At 47.5% G+C, this 5638-nt stretch overlaps 1 protein-coding gene across 1 annotated transcript in view; it reads right to left on the bottom strand.

Annotated features, from left to right (window-relative positions):
- Positions 1–4378: 4378 nt before the first annotated feature.
- Positions 4379–5638, bottom strand: part of si:rp71-1c10.7 (uncharacterized) — a 10574-nt gene continuing 9314 nt past the window's right edge. Inside the window, exon 5 of the mRNA XM_033998062.3 lies at positions 4379–4631. The gene's annotated coding sequence lies outside the window, so the exon portion shown is untranslated. The remainder of the gene's footprint in view (positions 4632–5638) is intronic.

Below are 5638 nucleotides of genomic sequence, written 5' to 3'. Positions count from 1 at the left end.
ATATGTTAACAAGGGAACATTATTCAGCAGCTTTCATTGGACTCTATGAAGCTGAGTGAGTTCATTCTATATAGAGGGGGTGGAATTCAATATGTTAACAAGGGAACATTATTCAGCAGCTTTCATTGGACTCTATGAAGCTGAGTGAGTTCATTCTATATAGAGGGTGTGGAATTCAATATGTTAACAAGGGAACATTATTCAGCAGCTTTCACTGGACTCTATGAAGCTGAGGGAGTTCATTCTATATAGAGGGTGTGTAATTCAATATGTTAACAAGGGAACATTATTCAGCAGCTTTCATTGGACTCTATGAAGCTGAGGGAGTTCATTCTATATAGAGGGTGTGGAATTCAATATGTTAACAAGGGAACATTATTCAGCAGCTTTCATTCGACTCTATGAAGCTGAATTAGCTCACTCGATATAGCAGGGAATGCTAAACTTTCGTCCAGAGGTCAGATAAACTCCTAAACCAAGCAGAAAGCTTTCTGAAACGCTCCCGGGAGTCGCTGGTTAAATTATGGATCGGATTGCCTCATCAGTGCGGAAGAACGTGTTTTTTTTCTTTTTTGCTGTTGCTGTGTTTCTGTTGCCGTGGTGTTTTAGTTGTTTAGGCTGCTTCTGTGTATACCCGGGTGAGTCATGCAACATTTCAAAGTTCATCTAGTGAGTCATACAGCTTACTGCAAACCAAGCACGTTGTCACAGCTCGTGAACCGACAATGGGAGGGCACAACATTCTTCAAAAAAGGGGGCTTTGTGATTTTTTGTTTTTTTTAAGAACCGTAGTAAAGATTTTAGCTAACTCCTGTTTCTTTTTTTTTTTTTTTTTTTTTTTTAAGAGGTAAAAACGCCTCTTAAGTACACCAACAACAACCAAGCTATAATATTTTCAACCCTTCTTAAATACTTTACATGTGTTCATTTTGTAACCTTAACAGTTTTTTTTTTTTTAATTTCTCCTTTCAAAAAAAAAACCAACAGACAAAATGCAGGATCGAACAAACGCTTTGAATATATGGCCCAATAACAACTGTTATAAAAGTTTAACATGGTAACATGTTATTTTACCCAGGTTTATTAATATTCTTTACAATGCATGTGTAATGCTGGTAAACGCGAGCTACGTTTGCAGGCTGTGATTGTGTATTTTGGTAGGCGAGACTGGATCTGATAGAGGGGGCTGGATGGTACAGGGTTGGGGCTAGGGCTAGGGGTAGGGTTGGGGCTAGAGTTAGGGGGCTAGAGGTAGGATTGGGGCTAGGGCTAGGGGTAGGGTTGGGGCTAGGGGTAGTGTAGGGTTGGGGCTAGAATTAGGGGGCTAGAGGTAGGGTTGGGGCTAGGGCTAGGGGTAGGGGTAGGGTTGGGGCTAGGGGTAGTGTAGGGTTGGGGCTAGAGTTAGGGGGCTAGGGGTAGGGTTGGGGCTAGGGCTAGGGGTAGGGGTAGGGTTGGGGCTAGGGGTAGTGTAGGGTTGGGGCTAGAGTTAGGGGGCTAGGGGTAGGGTTGGGGCTAGGGCTAGGGGTAGGGGTAGGGTTGGGGCTAGGGGTAGTGTAGGGTTGGGGCTAGAGTTAGGGGGCTAGGGGTAGGGTTGGGGCTAGGGCTAGGGGTAGGGGTAGGGTTGGGGCTAGGGGTAGTGTAGGGTTGGGGCTAGAGTTAGGGGGCTAGGGGTAGGGTTGGGGCTAGGGCTAGGGGTAGGGGTAGGGTTGGGGCTAGGGGTAGTGTAGGGTTGGGGCTAGAGTTAGGGGGCTAGGGGTAGGGTTGGGGCTAGAGTTAGGGGGCTAGGGGTAGGGTTGGGGCTATTTGAAACAGAAAAGCTTCAAACTTATATACAAAGATAGATGTTACAAAAAAAATAAAAAGGGTTACAAATATTCACAAGGGGAACCACTATTGCTGAATATTGGTTCCTAGGGGTAAGAATATTAGTTCCCGGGGGAACATATATTGTGTGACACAAAAGAATGACAATTAGCCACAGAATGTAAAATGTACAACATTTATTGAAATTAAATAACAAAAAGAATAGACATTCAATCTATACATTCAAATCAACCTACTCGAAATATTATTTACACCGGAAGCCCCTTTCAATAGATACAATAAATTATTTTAAAAAGATCATCATTTAACAACTAAATAATAATAAAAAAATTTCTCACTTTCAGTAACAGTTTATTGAAAGAAAACACACCTTTATTAAATTGATCATTTAGCAGAAGCTTTTATCCAAAACGACTTGCAGAGACTAGGGGGGTGAACTCTGCATCATCAACAACTGCTGCTGCTGCTGCTGCGGAGTCACTTCCAATAGGAGCTCGTTTGTTTGACGTCTCATCCGAAGGACGGAGCACAAGGAGGTGAAGTGACTTGCTCAGGGTCACACGCACGCACACACACACACACACACACACGCACACACACAGGGAGTCAGTGGCTGAGCCAGGATTTGAACCTCCTGGTATCAAGACCCCTTTTCTTTAACCACTGAGCCACCAAGCCCATTACCCTAACCCTGGTGCAGCAGTCTCCGCATACAGGAACACTTCACCTAAGGGAACACCCTTGTGGTGAAACAGATTTTTCCCACTGTAAATGCTCTGGCTAAAAGAAGAGGAAGTTCGCTTAGAAAAACAGCTTCTTGGCACCGATAGCGATTTGTTCACAACGGATACAGTACAGTTTTGTAACCTGATAACTCATCATCAGCAAGCTTAAATTAAAATGGTTTATTCGGTCTTTTCAAAAGCGACTTGTCATCGCGAGAGGGTCTTGAGGCAAACGGACTGATTTATTCAAATCTTTCCCAAACGTCGTTTTTGTATTTCCGATTTTCCACCAGTGCATCACTCATCGCTGCAAAACGGCATGTTAAACAAACAGCGAAAAAAATCCGACAAAAGTTTCTCTTGCTACAAAAAAACCCCCCAAAAAAACGCAAGGGTTAAATCACACAGTCAGGGGAGTGCAGGGGTCCCCGAGGGTCTCCCCTGGTAAAGGCACGGCCGCGTGGCGTGCAGGGGGCGAGTCACACAGTCAGGGGAGCGCAGGGGTCCCCGAGGGTCTTCCCTGGTAAAGGCACGGCCGCGTGGCGTGCAGGGGGGGAGTCACACAGTCAGGGCAGTGCAGGGGTCCCCGAGGGTCTCCCCTGGTAAAGGCATGGCCGTGTGGCGTGCAGGGGGGGAGTCACACAGTCAGGGGAGCGCAGGGGTCCCCGAGCGTCTCCCCTGGTAAAGGCACGGCTGCGTGGCGTGCAGGGGGGGAGTCACACAGTCAGGGGAGCGCAGGGGTCCCCGAGGGTCTCCCCTGGTAAAGGCACGGCTGCGTGGCGTGCAGGGGGGGAGTCACACAGTCAGGGCAGTGCAGGGGTCCCCGAGGGTCTCCCCTGGTAAAGGCACGGCCGCGTGGCGTGCAGGGGGGGAGTCACACAGTCAGGGGAGCGCAGGGGTCCCCGAGGGTCTTCCCTGGTAAAGGCACGGCCGCGTGGCGTGCAGGGGGGGAGTCACACAGTCAGGGGAGCGCAGGGGTCCCGAGGGTCTCCCCTGGTAAAGGCACGGCCGCGTGGCGTGCAGGGGGGGAGTCACACAGTCAGGGGAGCGCAGGGGTCCCCGAGGGTCTTCCCTGGTAAAGGCACGGCCGCGTGGCGTGCAGGGGGGGAGTCACACAGTCAGGGGAGCGCAGGGGTCCCGAGGGTCTCCCCTGGTAAAGGCACGGCTGCGTGGCGTGCAGGGGGGGGGGGGGAGTCACACAGTCAGGGAAGCTTTGCGTCTGCATGTAGCAGTAACTGTCTGAATCATTTTTGGCTGAGCGATACTCGAGCTACAGTACAGCGACTGTTTTAGGGGGGGTCGTAATCCCCCCTAGCACCCCAAAATATTCCCCTGAAAGGCACCTGAACTAGCAGACCCACCGCAGATCACAGTTCTAGCAGCAAAATTCACAATGGACCGTCCTGTGTTCTTTTTGTTTTTGCTCCAGACAGGGGTCCTGACATGACACTGCTTCACAGCAAGCTTCATAACATCAACTGCCGTTTCATGACCGTGGTGCAGAAACTCCAACTCGTAAATTGCCTTTTAAAATAAGAAGCGTTTGTCGACTTTTCATTGTCAGTTTATTTACTAATTAATTTATTAATGTATTTATTTGTCAGACGCTTTTATCCCAAGGCCTTGGGGTACGGCAGTAAAAAAAAAATTGCTTCCCATCGCCATTGATTAACCTGATTGTAAAGGTGAGGGAAGGACGGCTTTTTTTTTTTTTTTAGCAAGGCAATTAGGAGTGCATAACATGAGTTTTTGCCCCCCCCCATCCCCCCCATCCCCCCCATCCCCCATCCCCCATCCCCCCCATCCCCCATCCCCCATCCCCCATCCCCTATCCCCTTGTCCGACAAAGCTGCGGGAATTATGAAATCAGGCCTGTATTTAAATGCTCAACCGTGTGGTACCTCGTCCCACTGCAGCTGCAAAATACAACACAGGACCCCAGCCACTGCAGTGCCACTGTCTGTCTGTCTGTCTGTCTGTCTGTCTGTCTGGAGGTCTTTCAGGAATGGGTTGGTCGTCTTGTGCATTGTTCAGTGTCTTGTTTATATTGCTGTGGTGTTTTGGCTGATTTAGACTGGGTCTCTGTGGAACAGAAAGGAAAAAACAAAACAAAATAACATCAATTACAATTGCAACTGCAATGCTATACTTTGCTGTAGTGACAGTAGCTGTAGATCAATTTTGAATGCTTTTTGAAGCTACTTGGTGAAGGGTGGCTGGTGTCGATCTGGGCTGATTGTCACCCGTTCAGAGTGAATTCAGAAACAGCTGCTCGGGTTTGTGTGGGTCGCTGTTCTCCGCAGAGTCTGAAGAAAAAGCAGCGATCGTCACAAACCCAAGCAGCTGTTTCTTTGTTTTAATTACTAATAATTGAAACTTGGCGACAGCTAACCGTAACATTAGATCTTATGCAGGGATGGGAATCAGACTCCTATCGCACAGCAGTGTGATCCATTCCAGGTTTTACTACCAGCTTGATCAGCCCCCAGTGTGTCTAGCTAACAAGCTCAGGTGTGTCTGATTATTAAACTCCTAGAGAAACCAGGGACTGGATCACACTGCTGTGCAACGGGAGTCTTATTCCCATCCCTGTGATGATAACCAGCATTATTATTACAGGGATGGGAATCAGACTCCTATTGCACAGCAGTGTGATCCATTCCAGGTTTTACTACCAGCTTGATCAGCCCCCAGTGTGTCTAGCTAACAAGCTCAGGTGTGTCATCCCTGAATATTGGTTCCTAGGGTAAACAAATATTCGTTGTCAGGGAGACGATTCACAGGGCTGTGAGGTCATCGCTACAGAATGGCTGTGCTTGCCTGGAGCCTCGCTTTGGTTTCGTTTTGACAAAAGGTTTGGCAAGGCTGCTGTGTGAACTATTTTTAACATGCAGAATTACAAATAACGCCCCCACACACCCTGTCAAATAAAATACATAAAAAATATATATATATATCTTTAAAAACAATCAGACGATGAGTAAATTATTTGCACAGGCGTTGGATGGCTTTAAATGTATAATAATAATAATAATAATAATAATAATAATAATAATAATAATAATAATAATAGTGCAGAAGACCAGGCC

Source organism: Acipenser ruthenus, chromosome 44 (genome assembly GCF_902713425.1).
Source record: "Acipenser ruthenus chromosome 44, fAciRut3.2 maternal haplotype, whole genome shotgun sequence".
NCBI classification, from domain to species: Eukaryota; Metazoa; Chordata; class Actinopteri; order Acipenseriformes; family Acipenseridae; genus Acipenser; species Acipenser ruthenus.
This window is presented reverse-complemented; position numbering and strand designations above follow the sequence as displayed.